The sequence below is a fragment of the Cucumis melo genome, chromosome 6, assembly GCF_025177605.1.
Source record: "Cucumis melo cultivar AY chromosome 6, USDA_Cmelo_AY_1.0, whole genome shotgun sequence".
NCBI lineage: Eukaryota > Viridiplantae > Streptophyta > Magnoliopsida > Cucurbitales > Cucurbitaceae > Cucumis > Cucumis melo.
In genome coordinates this window covers 36,720,842-36,741,310 of record NC_066862.1, presented here as the reverse complement: position 1 = coordinate 36,741,310, position 20,469 = coordinate 36,720,842, and the positions used below count along the sequence as shown (strand labels likewise).

The following is a 20,469-nucleotide window of genomic DNA, read 5'->3' as shown; positions in this document are numbered from 1 at the left end:
TTCTGCCAACTTGAATAATTCAGTCCAGAAATGACTGACAAACACCCTATCCCTGTCTGATACAATGGATCTTGGATACCCGTGCAATTGAACAATTTCCTTAACGAATAATTCAGCAACTGATTTAGCTGTGTAAGGGTGTTTGGTAGGTAAAAAATGAGCATACTTACTCAGCCTGTCCACCACCACAAATATAGCTTTGTATCCCGCCGACTTGGGTAGGCCATCTATGAAATCCATAGATATTTCCAACCATATTGTATCTGGTATTTCTAAAGGATTTAGCAGCCCAGCTGGTGACAAGGCTAGCGTTTTATTCCTTTAGCAAATCAAACACTCTTCACAATATTTCTTTATATCTCTCTTCATACCATCCCAATATAACTCTCCCACAATTCTCTTATATGTTCTCAAGAAACCAGAATGGCCATTAAATACTAAATCATGGGACATGTGTAAAATAGTAGGTAACAAAGAAGAAGTCTTGGATATCACTAACCTTCCTTTGAATTGCAAAACCCTTTGATATACTATAAAATTAGGAAAATTCTGTGGTCCTTGATCAACAACGTCTTTGATCTCCTGAAGTTTCGGATCATTTTCAACCTCTTCTTGTATTTTGGCCATATCAATGAGAGCAGGAGCTGAAATTTGGTTAAGTTGGACTATGGGGGGCACCTTAGACAATGCGTCAGCTGCTGAATTCTCCAATCTTGGCTTATAAACCACTTCAAAAGAATGTCATGGTAGTTTGGCAATCCATTTCTGGTATTGAGGTTGAACAACACGCTGTTCCAACAAGAATTTCAAGGACCTCTGATCAATTTTCACAATGAACTTTCGACACGATAAGTATGGTCTCCAGCGCTGCACCGCCAACACGACTGCTAGTAATTCCCTCTTATAAACTGGTTTGATTTTATCCTTTAAGCTTAGAGTACGACTGAAATATGCAATGGGACGTTTGGCTTAAGTTAAAACAACCACACTCCATATCTTTTCACATCCGTTTCAATTTCAAAAGGAAAATTGAGATCTGGCATGACTAACATTGGCAATGTCATCATGGATGTCTTCAACTTCTCAAAAGCGACAGAGGCATCTTCACTCCATTTGAAATTCCCATTCTTCAATAATTGTGTAAGAGGTCCTGCTATGCTACCATAATTTTGTATAAATCTGTGATAATAGCCGGTCAAACCCAAAAAACCCCCCACCTCACGCACGTTGGTTGGAATTGACCATTCTCTAATGGCTCTAATATTTTCGGGATCCACTTCCACCATTTTCTTAGAAATGATTTGCCCCAAATATCCAACTCTCTCCTTCGTAAAGCTACATTTACCCAAGTTGGCATACAACTCATTAGCTCTTAGGGTTTCCAACACCAGTTCCAAATGTTGCATATGTTCTTCCAATCCCTTGCTGTACACTGGTATGCCATCAAAGAAGACCAATACAAACCTCCTTATGTATAGCCTAAAAACTGCATTTATTAGAGGTAGAAGGAGCATTAGTCAAACCAAAAGGCATGACTAGGAATTCGTAATGCCCTTCATGGGTGCGGCATGCCGTTTTCTCCACATCTTTCGGATGCATTCGGATTTGATGGTACCCAACTTTAAGATCAATCTTGGAAAACATGTTTTCTCCATTCAATTCGTCAAATAGTTCTTTAATGACAGGGATTGGAAATTTGTCTGGTATGGTGACATTGTTAAGGGCACAATAATCTACACAAAACCGCCAACTCCTATCCTTCTTTCTCACCAAAAGCACAGAGCTATAATAAGGGCTGGTGCTGGGTCGAATTATTCCTGAAGCTAGCATTTCATCAACCAATCTTTCCATCTCTTTCTTTTGTCGGTGTGCATAGCGATAGGGGCGTACATTCACTGGATTGGTACCCTGTTTAAGGTGTATGTGATGCTCAATTCCTCTCTTAGGTGGCAAAGTTTCTGGCCATTCAAACACATCTTCAAATTTTCACAACTGCAAAGGTATGATAGTGTCAATAGTAGGTTCATCTTCTTCCTCATTAAAGGTTGCAACTATTACTTTCCCTTCAATCGACTTACATTCGACTAAAAATCCTTGATCTTCCCATTCCCATGATTTCATCATATTCTTCAAACTCACTCTCTTCTTGGTAAGACTAGGATCTCCACAGATGATGACCCTTCTTCCTGCAGGGATGAAAACCCTTTACAGCGAAAAATTACAGAAACCCAATTTTAATGGAACCTTAAAATTACCAATACATTGGCAAAAAAATTACAAAAACAATTTTTATGGTTAAACATGCTTTGAATAAAAATACAGAGAAGAAAACTTATGCTCGTTGACGACTCTGAATCTACAAATCACCAATTTGGGCACTACCATTTGGAAACCTTCCTATTCTCTGATTGAGATGGTTTGAGGGAACCAAAATTGGAATAAGAGAATTTTTCTTAGATAGAAATTTTTTTGTCAGAGAGAAATGGGAGAGCCAAATTTTTCGCAGAACTTTTTCGTAGAACTCACTCCCCGTTATGCAAAGTATTCCCACTTCTTCAGACGGAAGAAGTGGAAAGTTGGAGATAATAAATGGGAACATGGAAAAACCACCCACGTTCCCTATTAACTTAATAATAATTATTAAGTTAATATATATATTAAACTAATTAATTAATTTAATTAAATAATTAATTAATTTAATAATTAATTAAATCATATTTAATTAATATTTTCATTTAAATCATATCTAAATGAATATCTCTCGCATAACCTATAGTTTTAATTTAATTAATTTAATTAAATCAAATTTAATTAAATCAAATTAAACTAAACTATTAATTAATTCTTCAATTAATTAATTTCTAAATTAAATATATTATATTTAATTTAATCCATAATTTGAAATATATTTAAATATAAATTTCTCTCATAACCTATAGTTTTAATATGTATCATATACACATTAAATTTTAACTTATAGTTTTAATATGAATCTAATTCAAATTAAACTAATATTTGAACTTATTCAAATATTTTATTCTCTCTTTATTTAATTTTGAATCATATCCAAAATTAAATTTATATAATAAAGTCTAATGAACTTTATATTATAATGTATCAATATACATTATATTAATTCCCAAAGTAAATTTGAACATTTCAAATTACAATCAATATAAATAAATCTCATTACTCTTTATGAGCTAGGAAGGGGACCTAATGGACCTACAGATCAGAAGCTACAACGACATGAGATTAATTAGCTAAACTTATTAACTACATTAATCAATATTCGTTAACTGTGTGTACACTCCATTAAAGACTCATAACTGAACTCTTCACACTGTAGATATATTTCTGTGTCCACGGATATAGACCAATACCAGTAAGTTAGTTCTTCACAAGTGTTCGTAACACCAGCTGGGTCAAATTACCGTTTTACCCCTGGGTTACCTCTAGTTCTTAAATACCAGTGCTCCTCTAATGAACAACCTGTTTATGGTCCAACCACTAAATAGAAACCCCTCTCGTGGCATAGAGAGGGTAGAACCCTTTGTTCAAGTCCCGAAGACACCATTTAAGGGAACACTTATCTACTTACCCTAAAGGTGGGAAGAAGTGAATTCCATCTTGTGTGATTATGTTCCCAGTTTCCCACTCGGTCTTGTCCCCAAAATGATAAGCATATTGAGTCGACAATTTGGCACTCTCACCCATATAAATGAAAGGACAATCCCTCGCAAACAGGAGTTCATAATACACTCAGAATTAAGACTAAGTCACCTAGGCCATCCTAATGAAATAGAAATCCAACTAGTTAACGGAGTTACATCTAGTGATTACTATTTCGTGGTCCAGTCTTATGCAAACTCATTGCATAGGATACCCTTACTTGCATGTCGCATACATGAACACATTGGATCAATGTGTTTGTATCAAATACAAAGTGAGCCGTATCCACAGTGTTAACAGGATAAGGTACCCAACCTTAACCTTATACTATAGACCCTTTAAGTTGATCTTGAACATTGATCCCCGTATGTCTCTACATACTGTTCAAGATTCATCAAACAGCTTAGGATGTTAGTTTATTAGATTTAGGTTATTAAGACAAAACTAATAATATAATCAATAACACTTATTGAAATAAAACACTTTATTAATGGCAGTCGATTGATTATATTTAATATCTACGAGTTTTAGGACATAAAACCCAACAATACTACCATCATCAAGTACTCTCAAACACCTTGCAATAGCTTCATTGGAACAATTTTACAAATTCACGAAGTGCCACCATCAATTTCAATTGTAAATGAAGAATGTCGACTAGTATGTATACACAACAACTGCGTAGTCCTTTGAATTAAGAGTTTGTTTTTTTTATCTAATATTATGCATTGTAGGAAATACAAAAAAATGATCAAGCAGTTACTTTGGTTGAGATAGAAAAAGAAAATGAACAAGTAACTGAGGAGCAAAGTTTAACAATTGGAAATGTGCAGCAATCTACTTCAACTGAAAAAATAGAATCTCAATTGGTATGTATACACAACAATTGTGTAGTCCTTTAAAATAAGAGTTTGTTACTTGTCTAATATCATACATTACATGAAAGACCAAAAGAACAGGTCGAGATTCAAAAAAATGATGAAGCAGTTACTTCGGTTGAAAATGAACCAGTAACGAAGAAACAAAGTTCTACAATTGGTTTAGAATCTATATTGGTATGTATATAAAAGAACTCTGAAGTAATTTGCATCAATTATTATTGTATTTTTATTTTTTCCTTAGTGAACATTGTGCATTAGAGAAAATAAATGAATAACAAAAACCAATGAAAAGAAGGAAGCTATGTAAAATAGGAGATAAAAAGGTGTCTGATCAAGATCAACAAGTTAATCCACCCACAACATCTACTGAGGTCATATTACAACCTATAATACCTGTCCTAGATGTCAAATTCAGAGATGTAGATAGATATGATCCCGTGTGGCAAGTGGATCCAAAATTGTGGAAGGCATACTTATCTTGAAAGAGATCTAAAAAAACAACTTATGAAGAGAGGACAGTAGTGTTCACAACCAGAAAGAAGGAGTTTTTTCAAAAAGCTTGAAGAAAACACATGGATTGTAACGACCCAACTTTCCGGACTAAGCTGAGGTCACTACTCAATACCAAAACTCGACCACACAACATAAAATTTATAACGGACCGGTTACGATTTCTTAAAACGTTAGAAATATTACAAAAAGAAAACAGTGTCGGGCCCTATTTTAAATCACAGTCACAAAAATTTCAAATAAAAACTCAAGTCATCAGTTTAAAATCACAAACCAAATATTCTGACAAAATACATAGCGGAAGCAATAAGAAAACCAGACGCGTCCATATGGCCTTCACGCGTCCTTCTTGCCTCTCGTCGGTCTGCCCCTCGCTGTGCCCTTACCTGAAAAGTTTAAGAAGAGCAAAGGGTGAGTATAAACATACCCAGTAAGGGACCCACTAATGGGCCCGTTAGGGAACAACAGTTAACTTCCTATTCGGGGGTACCCTACATATCTGTCTAATGCTCCCGAAGGATGCACATATCAGTCTAGTGCTCCCGAAGGATGCATACATCAGTCTAGTGCTCCCGAAGGATGCACATATCAGTCTAGTGCTCCCGAAGGATGCACACATCAGTCTAGTGCTCCCGAAGGATGCACACATCAGTCTAGTGCTCCCGAAGGATGCACACATCAGTCTAGTGCTCCCGAAGGATGCACACATCAGTCTAGTTCTCCCGAAGGATGCACACATCAGTCTAGTGCTCCCGAAGGATGCACATATCCGTAAGGCACACTACCCCATAGATGAAGCTAACCGTTATCCCTCAGTCCATACTAAACCGTCTACAACAGTCATACCCCAACGACATTCATATTACAGTTCCGCCATAGGCTTTGTCAGTCAGATAGTATAGGTTTAAACAACTACACCCGCAGTTGCTATACGCATTTCCAATCCGCACACCATTAATAACCCCTAGACCCGGTCAACCAATCAATCAAAATCGGACTCACCGTCCTTCCTCGACCAAACTCCGTGATAAATGTCCAGACCAATGACTACCACGTACCTAATCGTAAACTTCAGGGTCCATCGACATAAAATCCCAATCTACAACGTATCCCATTAACATAACCACCCTATACCGAACATCCAGCATCGGGGTCTATCCGCAAGCAACTCCTTACACCCGATAGCACACAAGCTACAACTAGCGGTCGCGTTACCTTTACATCAGACAAGAGTATAGCAACAATACTTAAAAGTCAATCACACATACATTTATTCGGTACAGTTACTAACGTGTAATCCCCTGTGGATTATTACGTTTCCAGCCTCGGTTCGAGGTCCAGTAGTAGGGAAACCCTTACCTGAAACTCGGTTATGCCCCTCGATCGAGTCCACGCTCAACGGATCCACCTAAATGAAAACACGAAGGTTTTAATCGCTGATACTAGTAGAAGTCATATTAAATGGTCCTAAGGAGCATCCGTTGACTTACCTAAGGAAAGGAAAGCTATCTTCAAACAAGCCTGCCGCAGAACCCGAGAACTTAAACGTCAACTCCTTAATACCTTCAAGGGATGAAAGATAGGACCAAATCTTATTCCAATATTCAACTCGAATCGGATATAGCAACATTAGGGAAATCATCAAAACAATCCTTACCGAAAACTCACCGTGACCCGGAGTGGAGGAAGGAAGGCTTAGGTGGCTCGGTAAACAGGGTGCTCGGCTTGGCTTGGAGGTGTTCAGCTCAGCTCGGCTCGGCTCGGCTCGGCTCGATCCTCGGCTCGGCTCGGCTCGGCTCGGTTCGACTCAGTCTTCAGCTCGCGGCTCGACTCAGTCTTTGGCTCGAGGCTCGGCTGGATCTGCTTGTGGCTCGCGGCTCGGCTGGAAATGGGTCTCAGGTCGGGTCAGCTTGGAATCGGGGCGACCACTAATATCGGTTTTCGGCGTTCGACGACGGAATGCTTCGCGGCTTGAAGGAGTCCGACGACCGGCTCCGCTTCAACGCGGCGGAGAGTGACAGGGCGTCGGCGGACACGGTGGAATGAAGGACGCACGGCGGCGTCCGCGTGCGTGAGGTCGAGAGGGCGTTCGGAAATGGATGGCCGCGGCAGACGAAGGCTGGAACGGTGAGATTCCGACGACGGAGACGAAGGAGGCGAAGCTGGCGCTGTCGGAAAAGAAGAAGGAGCTCGAAGAGGATGGTGGTGCCGCTGTCGGATGGAGAAGAGAATGAAGAAGAAGGAGAAGACCGTCGGGAAAGGAAGAAGAAAAACTGGGGGGGGCACGCGTCTAGGGTTTTTTTGAGAACAATTTATAAAATTTTATATATATATATATATATGTATATTTTAAATAATAATAATAATAATTATAATAAAATATTTATATTAAATAATTATAATAATATTAAATAATAATATTAATACTAATACTAAATAATAATGAGGGTATTAATGAAATTATAGTGATAATAATACCTAATATTATATTATTATTTTATCATTTTTACAAAAGTCTTAAATTTCCAAAAAATTTCACATAAAATGCTAAAATTTTACCTCGAAATTCGGGGCGTTACATTCTTCCCTCCTTAGGGAACTTTCGTCCTCGAAAGTTTTATTCCTCGAACAGTTCGGGGTAACGGGACCTCATGTCATCTTCTCGCTCCCTTGTAGCCTCTTCTACCCGGTGATTTCGCCATAAGACTTTAACCAAAGGGATTTCTTTATTCCTCAACGTTTTCACCTCTCTAGCAAGCACTTCAACGGGTTGTTCAGTATAGCTCAAGTTTTCATCAATCTCTAGTGGTTCGTAATCCACTACATGGGATGGATCTGGCACGTACTTCCTCAACATAGAAACATGAAACACATCATGAACTGTCGAGAGTGATGGTGGCAACGCCAAGCGGTAAGCTACAGGGCCAATCCGTTCCAGAATCTCAAATGGCCCAACAAAACGGGGACTCAGCTTTCCCCTCCTTTCAAATCGTAAGACACCTCTCATAGGTGCTACCTTTAAGAACACCTTGTCCCCTACCTCAAATTCGAGATCCTTCCGCCTCACATCTGCATAACTCTTCTGCCTACTCTGAGCGGTATGCATGCGTGATGTAATCTTCTGTATCGCTTCGTTAGTAGACTGAACTAACTCAAGACCCATCAATCTCTGCTCACCCACCTCACCCCAGCAAACCGGGGATCTACAACATTTTCCGTACAAGGCCTCAAATGGTGCCATGCCAATAGTAGCCTGATAACTGTTATTATAAGCAAATTCCATCAAATGTAAGTGGGAGTCCCAGCTACCTGGAAATTCCAATGCACACGCTCGCAACATATCCTCTAAAACTTGGTTCAGACGCTCAGTCTGACCGTCAGTCTGTGGATGGAAAGCTGTACTAAAGTCTAACCTCGTGCCCATAGCAGTCTGCAAACCCTTCCAGAATTTGGAAGTGAAACGGGCATCTCTATCAGAAACAATCGACACTGGCACTCCATGTAATCTCACTATCTCCGACATGTACAACTGTGCCCACTTACTAGCAGTATAGGTGGATTTACCCGGAACGAAGTGCGCTGATTTGGTAAGCCTGTCCACCACAACCCAAATCACTGTAAAACCCCTCAGAGTTCTCGGCAGTCCTGTAATGAAATCCATGGATACGTTTTCCCACTTCCATTCCGGTATGCTCAAGGGTTGTAATAAACCCGCTGGTTTCTGCCTTGGTGCCTTAACCTGCTGACACACCAAGCATCTACTAACAAATTCTGCTACCTCCCTCTTCATGTTACGCCACCAATAAACCCGCTTCAGGTCCTGATACATCTTCGTACTACCTGGGTGCATGGAAAATGGGGAACTGTGAGCCTCAGATAATAATTCTGTCTTAACCGCATTATCTGACGGCACACAGAGGCGTCTCTCAAACAAAAGTCCACCATCAGAGGATAATGAGAACTTAACCGCTTGCCCTGCCTCTGCTAGGCCACGTTTCTCAACCAAATAAGGATCGTTACCCTGAGCATCAATGATCCTTTGCCTCAAAGTCGGCTGTACCATCAACTGGGCTAGTTGCATAGTGACTGCCCCCACTGACACTACAATCTCAGCCCGCTCGAGATCCCGATGCAATGGGGCCTGTCGGGTAATAAGTGCTGCTGAATGTGATACCTTTCTACTAAGAGCATCAGCTACCACATTTGCCTTGCCTGGATGATACAGTATCTCACAATCGTAATCCTTCACTAACTCAAGCCATCTTCGCTGTCTCATATTCAATTCTTTCTGAGTAAAGAAGTACTTTAAGCTCTTATGATCCGTGAAGATCTGTATCTTTTCACCATATAAGTAATGCCTCCATATTTTTAAAGCAAAAACCACTCCTGCCAACTCTAAATCATGTGTAGGGTAGTTCTGCTCATGACTCTTCAACTGACGAGAAGCATAAGCGACCACCTTACCTTGTTGCATCAAAACACAACCCAAACCCTTCTTGGAAGCATCACTATAAATCACAAAACTGCCAGAACCATCGGGTACAGTAAGAACCAGTGCGGTAACTAGCTTCTGTTTAAGGTTCTGGAAACTGTCCTCACATGCCTTGCTCCAAACAAAAGGAGCTCCCTTCCTGGTCAACTGAGTAAGAGGAGTAGCTATACGAGAAAAGTTCTCCACAAACCATCGATAATAACCTGCTAAACCCAGAAAGCTACGAACCTCACTGACTGTGGAAGGTCGGGTCCAGCCGGTGACTGCCTCTATCTTAGCTGGATCCACCGAGACTCCAGCCTTAGAAACCATGTGGCCCAGAAAGGACACCTGCTTCAACCAAAACTCGCATTTCGAGAACTTTGCATACAACTTATTATCCCGAAGTGTTTGCAAAACTATACGTAAATGCTCCTCATGTTCGGCCTCCGTCTTGGAGTATATCAAGATATCGTCGATAAACACGATCACAAAAGTATCTAGGAACTCCCTAAACACTCTGTTCATCAAGTCCATAAACACTGCCGGAGCATTCGTCAAACCAAAAGACATCACAATAAACTCGTAATGTCCATACCTGGAACGAAATGCTGTCTTTGGTACATCACCATCCTTAATCCTCAGCTGATGGTATCCCGACCGAAGATCAATCTTAGAGAACACTGTGGCTCCCTACAACTGGTCAAATAGATCGTCGATCCTGGGCAAGGGATATCTGTTCTTAACGGTTACCTTATTCAACTCCCTATAGTCAATGCATAGACGCATCGATCCATCCTTCTTCTTAACAAATAAAACTGGCGCACCCCAAGGGGACACGCTCGGTCGAATGAACCCCTTATCAAGCAATTCTTGTAACTGCACCTTTACTTCTTTCAGCTCTGCGGGGGCCATCCTGTAAGGGGCTCTGGATATAGGAACCGTGCCCGTCTCCAACTCTATGGCAAACTCAACCTCTCTGTGAGGAGGTAACCCTGGAAGTTCTTCAGGAAAGACATCCGGATAGTCCCTCACCACCGGTTCTGATGACAGGGATACATCGACCTCTCTAGTATCCACCACGCTCGCTAACATACCCCAAGTACCCTGACTGAGCAGTTTACTGGCCTTGATGGCTGAGAGTACCTGAGGCAACGACCTTGACCCTTCTCCCTTAAATTTAAAACTGGCCATCGAGGGAGGGTTAAACGTTACCTCCTTACGGGAACAATCTATGCTGGCGTGATTAGCGGCCAACCAATCCATACCCAGGATTACATCAAAGTCGAGCATATCCAGGACTAACAGCGTTACTTCAATCACATGGCCTACTATCTCAATCTGGCATGCTTTCACCTTTTCCTTCGACAACATACACTCCCCGGAAGGAGTAGATACTGATAAAACATGGTGTAAGGGCTCTACCTCTAAGCGGGCATGCAACACAAATGCGGAAGAGATAAAAGAATGTGACGATCCCGAATCAAACAAAACTAAGGCGTAATGCCCCAATACTGGAAGCGTACCTGTCACCACCGTGCCTGCCCTCTCAGCCTCAGTCTTGTTGGTAGCAAAGACCCTGCCCTGGTGTGGAGCACCTGCTCCCTGATTCTGCGCGTTCCCCGTAAGTCTCAACGGGCATCTATCAGCTGTATGACCCTCTTGCCTACACTTAAAGTAAGTCCTGGTCCCGAATAAGCAACGGTCCAGATGATGCTTTCCACAAGTGGTACACAACGACTTCCCTCTGGCAGCTTCCCCTGCCTCAAAAGGTTTCTGCTGGAAGCGGTGAAACTCACCACCTGATCTGAAGTTCCGCTGTGGCACTGGAACAGGCTGCTGCTCAGCCTTCCTCTTCTGTCCCGATGTTGAACCTCTACCAGCGGTCTTAGACGAGTTAGCCCTCTCCTGTAAACTAAGATCCACTGCCAGGCGCAGTGCATCGGCATGAGTAGCGGGTCGGAAAGCTCGGACCAAACCCTGAATGTCCAGTCGGAGGGCTCTAACAAACTTATCAGCTCTGGCCGCCTCGGTCGCTATCATCTCGGGGGCGAAGCGGGATAACATGTCAAACTCCGCATCATACTGCTCCACTGTCATGTCACCCTGCTCTAAGTTCAGGAACTCTTGCCGCTTGTCATCTCTCAAACTAGCAGAGAAGAATTTCGCATAGAAACTCTTCTTAAACTGTTGCCACGTGATCTGACTCACATCACCACCTAGCATTCTCTCTGTAGTCTCCCACCATGCAGTACCTCTGTCAGTCAACATAAAAACAGCACACTGAACTTTCTGATCCTCAGGGCATTTCATGTATCGAAATATGGTCTCCAAAGACGATAACCACAGCTGAGCCCTGGTGGGGTCCTCCAAAGACCCATCGAATGTCGTGGGATTATACTTCCTGAAATCCCTCAGGTGCTTAGCCTCTGCTGACAACTGATCCGGCACAACCTGGGGCGCAACTGGTACTGGAGCCGGAGCTGGAGCAGGAGCTGGTGCTGGAGCTGGCGGGGCAGGCTGCTGCTGCTCCCGCATCTGCATAATCAAATCTCTAAACCTCTGCTCCATGGCAGCTAGATCCGCATGAGTAACTGGCGCAACCGGGTCAGTGGCTTGGGCTACAGGCTGCACCTTAGGCTGAACGCGTCCTGCTCCTCTTCCTCGGCCTCCTCGGCCACCCCTACGTGCACCTCTCCTTGGCGGCATTTCCCTAACAACCACCAATGATCCCTTTAGTCATAAATGGTAATTAACTTTGCAGTTTAACTTAGGTAAGGTAATGCATATAGAGTTATACATATACTTTCATGAGAGCGTACCTGACGAGTGGCAAGGATCGTTTTAGCCATAAGGACACAAAACACAGACTCACATTATATTTAATATCTATGAGTTTTAGGACATAAAACCCAACAATACTACCATCATCAAGTACTCTCAAACACCTTGCAATAGCTTCATTGGAACAATTTTACAAATTCACGAAGTGCCACCATCAATTTCAATTGTAAATGAAGAATGTCGACTAGTATGTATAAACAACAACTGCGTAGTCCTTTGAATTAAGAGTTTGTTTTTTTTTTATCTAATATTATTCATTGTAGGAAATACAAAAAAAATGATGAAGCAGTTACTTTGGTTGAGATAGAAAAAGAAAATGAACAAGTAACTGAGGAGCAAAGTTTAACAATTGGAAATGTGCAGCAATCTACTTCACGCGTCCATATGGCCTTCACGCGTCCTTCTTGCCTCTCGTCGGTCTGCCCCTCGCTGTGCCCTTACCTGAAAAGTTTAAGAAGAGAAAAGGGTGAGTATAAACATACCCAGTAAGGGACCCACTACTGGGCCCGTTAGGGAACAACAGTTAACTTCCTATTCGGGGGTACCCTACATATCCGTCTAATGCTCCCGAAGGATGCACATATCAGTCTAGTGCTCCCGAAGGATGCATACATCAGTCTAGTGCTCCCGAAGGATGCATACATCAGTCTAGTGCTCCCGAAGGATGCACATATCAGTCTAGTGCTCCCGAAGGATGCACACATCAGTCTAGTGCTCCCGAAGGATGCACACATCAGTCTAGTGCTCCCGAAGGATGCACACATCAGTCTAGTGCTCCCGAAGGATGCACACATCAGTCTAGTGCTCCCGAAGGATGCACATATCCGTAAGGCACACTACCCCATAGATGAAGCTAACCGTTATCCCTCAGTCCATACTAAACCGTCTACAACAGTCATACCCCAACGACATTCATATTACAGTTCCGCCATAGGCTTTGTCAGTCAGATAGTATAGGTTTAAACAACTACACCCGCAGTTGCTATACGCGTTTCCAATCCGCACACCATTAATAACCCCTAGACCCGGTCAACCAATCAATCAAAATTGGACTCACCGTCCTTCCCCGACCAAACTCCGTGATAAATGTCAAGACCAATGACTACCACGTACCTAATCGTAAACTTCAGGGTCCATCGACATAAAATCCCAATCTACAACGTAGCCCATTAACATAACCACCCTATACCGAACATCCAGCATCGGGGTCTATCCGCAAGCAACTCCTTACACCCGATAGCACACAAGCTACAACTAGCGGTCGCGTTACCTTTACATCAGACAAGAGTATAGCAACAATACTTAAAAGTCAATCACACATACATTTATTCGGTACAGTTACTAACGTGTAATCCCCTGTGGATTATTACGTTTCCAGCCTCGATTCGAGGTCCAGTAGTAGGGAAACCCTTACCTGAAACTCGGTTATGCCCCTCGATCGAGTCCATGCTCAACGGATCCACCTAAACGAAAACACGAAGGTTTTAATCGCTGATACTAGTAGAAGTCATATTAAATGGTCCTAAGGAGCATCCGTTGACTTACCCAAGGAAAGGAAAGCTATCTTCAAACAAGCCTGCCGCAGAACCCGAGAACTTAAACGTCAACTCCTTAATACCTTCAAGAGATGAAAAATAGGACCAAATCTTATTCCAATATTCAACTCGAATCGGATATAGCAACATTAGGGAAATCATCAAAACAATCCTTACCGAAAACTCACCGTGACCCGGAGTGGAGGAAGGAAGACTTAGGTGGCTCGGTAAACAGGGTGCTCGGCTTGGCTTGGAGGTTTTCGGCTCAGCTCGGCTCGGCTCGGTCCTCGGCTCGGCTCGGCTCGGCTCGGTCCTCGGCTCGGCTCGGCTCGGCTCGGCTCGGCTCGGTTCGACTCAGTCTTCAGCTCGCGGCTCGACTCAGTCTTTGGCTCGCGGCTCGGCTGGAAATGGGTCTCGGGTCGGGTCAGCTTGGAACCGGGGCGACCACGAACATCGGTCTTCGGCGTTCGACGACGAAATGCTTCGCGGCTTGGAGGAGTCCGACGACCGGCTCCGCTTCAACGCGGCGGAGAGTGACAGGGCGTCGGCGGACACGGTGGAATGAAGGACGCACGGCGGCGTCCGGGTGCGTGAGGTCGAGAGGGCGTTCGAAAATGGATGGCCGTGGCAGACGAAGGCTGGAACGGTGAGATTCCGACGACGGAGACGAAGGAGGCGAAGTTGGCGCTGTCGGAAAAGAAGAAGGAGATCGAAGAGGATGGTGGTGCCGCTGTCGGATGGAGAAGAGAATGAAGAAGAAGGAGAAGACCGTCGGGAAAGGAAGAAGAAAAACTGGGGGGGGGGGGCGGCGCGCGCGTCTAGGGTTTTTTTGAAAAAAATTTATAAAATTTTATATATATATATATATATATATACGTATATTTTAAATAATAATAATAATAATTATAATAAAATATTTATATTAAATAATTATAATAATATTAAATAATAATATTAATACTAATACTAAATAATAATGAGGGTATTAATGAAATTATAGTGATAATAATACCTAATATTATATTATTATTTTATCATTTTTACAAAAGTCTTAAATTTCCAAAAAATTTCACATAAAATGCTAAAATTTTACCTCGAAATTCGGGGCGTTACATGGATACTAGGAGATGTAAGTACTTTTTCCAAATTTCATTTTATATATAAAGCTACACGATCGAGTACAATATACTTTATCTAACCAAACGATCGTTTATATATAATACATGATCGCTTAGTAAGGAAAAGAATGTTGTAAACGATCACTTGTATTTGTTAAACGATGGCTTAAAATATCGTTTCTACTCATTAAATGATTGTTTGATTTTTTCGTAGACCATGAATTTGTTATTGTATCACTTGCAGAAAAAATGTTGCATATCAAGCAATTTTATAAATATACTTTTAGAGTACTAGATTCGACGTTTAATGTAAGTTGTTATTCTTTAATTTTTTTTTCTATAGAAGTTAAACTGCATAATTATATTTTGATTAAATTTTTTTACTTGTTCTTCAAGATTGGAATCAATAAAGAACACTGCATAGTTAGACAAAAACTTTTTGATAATCATGTGTTGACAACAGACAATAAGAAAGCTGAATGAACAGACACAACAACACACTTAGCACTATGGACATAACTAGATTTGGATTACTATTTTAATTTAGCTCTTGGTGTTTTCCAAGTAAAGAAGGGTAGGGAGATGTCAACTATGTGATTGGCTACATCAACATAAAAGAACACTGGTTGCCTGTTACAGCTGATATGAGGAAATGTAAGATTTATGTGTTTGACTTAGTGCCAAAATATGTTGAACAAAAACTTGTTGATGTAGCTCTTGAAATGCCTGCATGATGCATCCCCTTACTAGAAATTGCAATTGGAATGCATGTGCATTCAAAACATTTCAAATATGGCTCTTGAATAGTAGTGAGATTGAATACCACATTACCAAAAGGCCGTTCATTAGATTGCGGGATTTTCTGTGCCAAATTTATTGAATGCCTTGTAACAAATGTTAACCATGATTATCTAACTATGGATAACATGAAACTGTTTAGACAATAGTATGTATTAGAACTTTGGGCAAATAAATTCTTTTGGTAAATAAATGTATATTTGGTTCATGTATATGTCTACTTTTTACTTTTTAATTTTAATAAACTTTTGACTGACTGATATCACAAAACAATTGTATAAAGATATAAAAACATTCGTGTAGAGAAATGTAAAAGATCATGCATATATCTTTAAGCAATTGTTTAGTAAAGTCTAAATGATCTTCCTAATACACATAAACAATATTAAGCGATCATTTATATATACCACATTAATATCTAAACGATCGCGAATTTTCTGATTCATCTAAACGATCATGTAAAATATCATGGACCACCATCCACTTAAGTCAAACCGATTTCCTAAACGTACATATGAAGAATAATATTAAGCGATCGTTTATATGTATCACACTAGTGTAAAAGATCGTGTATATATCTTTAAGCAATTGTTTAGTAAAGTCTAAACGATCTTCTTAATACACATAAACAATATTAAGCAATCGTTTATATATACCACATTAATATCTAAATGATCGCGAATTTTTCGATTAATCTAAACGACCATGTAAAATATCATGGACCCCCATCCACTTAAGTCAAACCGATTTCTTAAACGTGCATGTGAAGAATATTAAGTGATCGTTTATATGTATCACACTAATGTAAAAGATTGTGTATACATCTTTAAGCGATCGTTTAGTAAAGTCTAAACGATCTTCTTATTATATTATAGATCACCATGCACTTAAGTCAAATCAATTTCCTAAACGTACATGTGAAAAATATTAAGCATCATTTATATGTATTACACTAATGTCTAAACGATATTAAATCTCCATCAAATTTAATATCAAACATGTATACATAATAATGAAAGAGAGAAAGTACACATTTTCATTAATTGTTCAAACCTTACTTACAAGTCTTACTATTATGTCCTTTACGATTACAATTGGAACATTTGGTTGAACTACTAAATTCGCCCACAGATGGAATTCTTTGTTTTCTTGGTTTTCCAACCTGTTGTTTAAAGACTGGAGGCATTATTTTTATGACAGAATCTACAACTCTCCAATCAAAATGAGATCCAACAGGTTGAATACAACAATTGTATGTTGCTGATAGTGTTTTTCTATAATAAAACTCAGATATATATGAATAGATATCTAAATTAAGTATTCACAGAAGAGCAAGAGCATGTGAATAAGGAATTTTTTCAACATCCCATACTCGGCAACTACAACATCCCACGTTTAACTTCACAATAAATTGTTGATTTTCATCCGTTACTTGGTATTTTATCGTACTTATTGGATCAACCTAATACATAACACAAATAAGGACAATTAATAAAATAATAACAAATAGATTTCAATCTCTATATACATCAAATATATATAGATATCAATCTATCAGTGCTTATCTGAGACAAGAACAGACAAATTTCTATTTTTATCTATCAGATAGACAAAGATAGCAATCTATCTCTAATTTTTCGAGATGAAAAAAAAATCTTAACAATAATCTTCTTGACTTTTCATGTTCTAAACACAGAATGTTCTCAGCCCAAGAAGTCAAATGACTCTTCATTGTAGAAGCAGCTTTACTTTGTTCATAAAACAACTTTTGCAATACATCCCTAATTGAACAACATCGTAGCCACTGGTAGTCTCTAAGATCTCTAAACATTGAATTTACACTTTCTACACAATTTGATGTCATCATTCTATACCTTTATCTACGTAAATATGCCCGATACCACTTCTCAAAACAAACACTACTAAGATAATCTCTGATATTTGGACAAACAAACTCCATGCATCTCATGCGGTATTCAAATTCTTCAACCGTGTAGGCATAAGCACAGCTAAAGAAATACTTATCAAATAGTGAATCCTTAAAATGGAGTTTCAAGTTACTTAAAAGATGTTTTGTGCACACACAATACTCAACATTAGGAAACACTCTTAAAACTCATTTGGGGATGCTAAGATGCCTATAAAAAATAATGACTAAATTAGCTTGCTCCGAAAAACGACTTCGCATCTTCTAAAAAAAAAAACCATGTCCATGATACATCATTTACAGAATTTACAATGGCAAAAGTAAGAGGGAAGATTTGATTGTTACCATCTTGTGATGAGGCTGTTAATAGGATGCCACCAAACTTACACTTCAAAAATGTCCCATCAACATAAATAATAGGTATACAATATTTTCACCCCCAATTGTCAATTACTGTTGAAGAAGCTTGGACGTGAGAACTTTGGACAGTACTCAATGAACAATCATGGTCAGAAGTGTATTTTCATAGCATCCATAAATCATTCTTCTTATAACGAGATGCCCTTGCATACCATTTGCAGCCTACTTGCAGACATCTAAATTCAAGAGACCTCAAATTTGATACTGTAGTCCTAAATTGAAAGTTGTTATTCACTTCTATTATGCAAAAACACTTTAAAAGCACTTCTTTACTTTCAAATAAACTTTTTTCCTTCAAATTAGAATAATAGGAGATGTCTTTTGTAACTTCATCATTTGAAACAGAAGAAGAAAAACCTATATTTAGTGACATATCAACATTCTCCTATACACTATTAGATGAAGAAGACATTCCCAAACAATTAACAATTACATGGGCAACTAGTGGATGTCTACTAGTTGCATCTTTAGCAAAAGCTAAATACCAAGCAACACCATTGTCCTTCTTTATTAGCACCACAGTTTGAACATTACTTTTACCAAAATCAAGTAAAACAGATAATTCTACCGATTCATCCAATTCAAGTTGTTCACATGTCAAAGAAACCAAAGAATTAAAGCTGACTCGCATATCTACCAAAATTCTAGACATTGAGTAATTCTTAGAAACATTGCAGTCGTTTCATTGACCTCTATAAAAAAAAAATAGGAATAGACATTCTAATCTGGAAAAAAAAAATATACCTAAGTATTTAGATGTAATAAGAGAATACTAAACGATCGTGCAAAGAAGTTAATAAATATTAAACGATCGTTTAACACCAATAGACGATCGTATATAATAAATTAAATCATCGTATAGAATAAGATATAGACGATCGTTTAAAGACATTAATCGTTTAAACCATCGTATTGAATTTGATACACGATTGTTTAAAGACGTTGATCGTTTAAACCATCGTATTGATTTTGATACATGATCGTTTAAAAACGTTAATCATACAAAATATTGAAAAATTTTCGTGTTCATAAAGATGAACGATCGTGTTCATATAGCAAAACGATCGTCTGTATATTGTTAAACAATGATGTTGATAGAGGTAAACGATCAAGTAATTCAATGAAAATTATTGTAAAAAACTTCAAACCATCGATCTTCATAATGAAATTCACAATTCTTACAGTGATTCTTAAAAATTCAAAACGAAAAAGAAAACTTTAAATTCTTACAAACAACAAAAAACAAAAATAACATTCATATTGAAATATAGATTCTTAAATCGACGTAAACAGTAATCAAAATCTTTAACGATCTTCATAACCAAATACAAGATGTCTTATAGTAATATCTACTTATTCTAATCATTCTATCTTCACACTAAAATATAAAATACTGAACGAAATTTTATAATCTCAAAGAAAAACAATATTTAGAATACTCACCTAACAGAGCAATATAAACGATCTTGATTGTCCAAAGATGATAAGAAAAAAAACGATGTTATTGAAGATGATGAATATGAGATCGAATGTTGTCGAAAATTATGAAAAGGGTAAAGAATGATCAAAGATAAAAAATATATAAAAAACGAGATGAATAACTTAAAAACGACGATCGTGAAAAAATCGAAAAAAAATATCAGACTTGAAAGATCGTTATAAACAATTAAGGACAAATAAGAAATTCTTAAATATTAATAGTTTTGTTGCATTTATATAAGTTTCTCAATACTATCTAACTTTCAATTTTATTTATTTATTATATTTTTAAATTTGAATACAATTCCAAATAAAATATTTCAATATCAATTTAAACGTTCGAGTTAAATTTCAAAATTTAAGTGGGGTGGGGTTTAAATTGACAGACTTAAACAAAAAGTTGTTGGCCAATTATAAATTGATATTTCTCCTTAAATTTACGAATTTCTTTTAATTTTTTCGAACGACAAAATGGCAATATATTGAATACAAAGAAAGTTATTGAAGCGCAACGTCATACAAGAGAGGCCTATATTACTCTACGTTTCCATTTCAAACTAAGTAGAGACAGAACTGGGCTCAAAATTCTCGTATGTCACAAAACTTAAACTGGGTTAAGAGGGGTGCGCCAGGCCCAAGCAGTAGTGCAACGGAAGGGCGACGCTTGAAGGCCCCAATAGCAAGCTATTGAAGTGGGCCCTCTCCCTAAAAAAATAAATTTAATATCATGTGGGCCGATGGCCCACGTATCAGATATTAAACTGATAAGAACAGATACTACACTTGATCTTAGCCAAAAGGCCGAGAAAGGTAT

At 39.0% G+C, this 20,469-nt stretch overlaps 1 non-coding gene across 1 annotated transcript; it reads right to left on the bottom strand.

Annotated features, from left to right (window-relative positions):
* Positions 1–20,273: 20,273 nt before the first annotated feature.
* On the bottom strand, positions 20,274–20,469 carry LOC127150100 (U2 spliceosomal RNA). Its single transcript, XR_007822117.1, has one exon. It is a non-coding gene; the product is annotated as a U2 spliceosomal RNA (small nuclear RNA).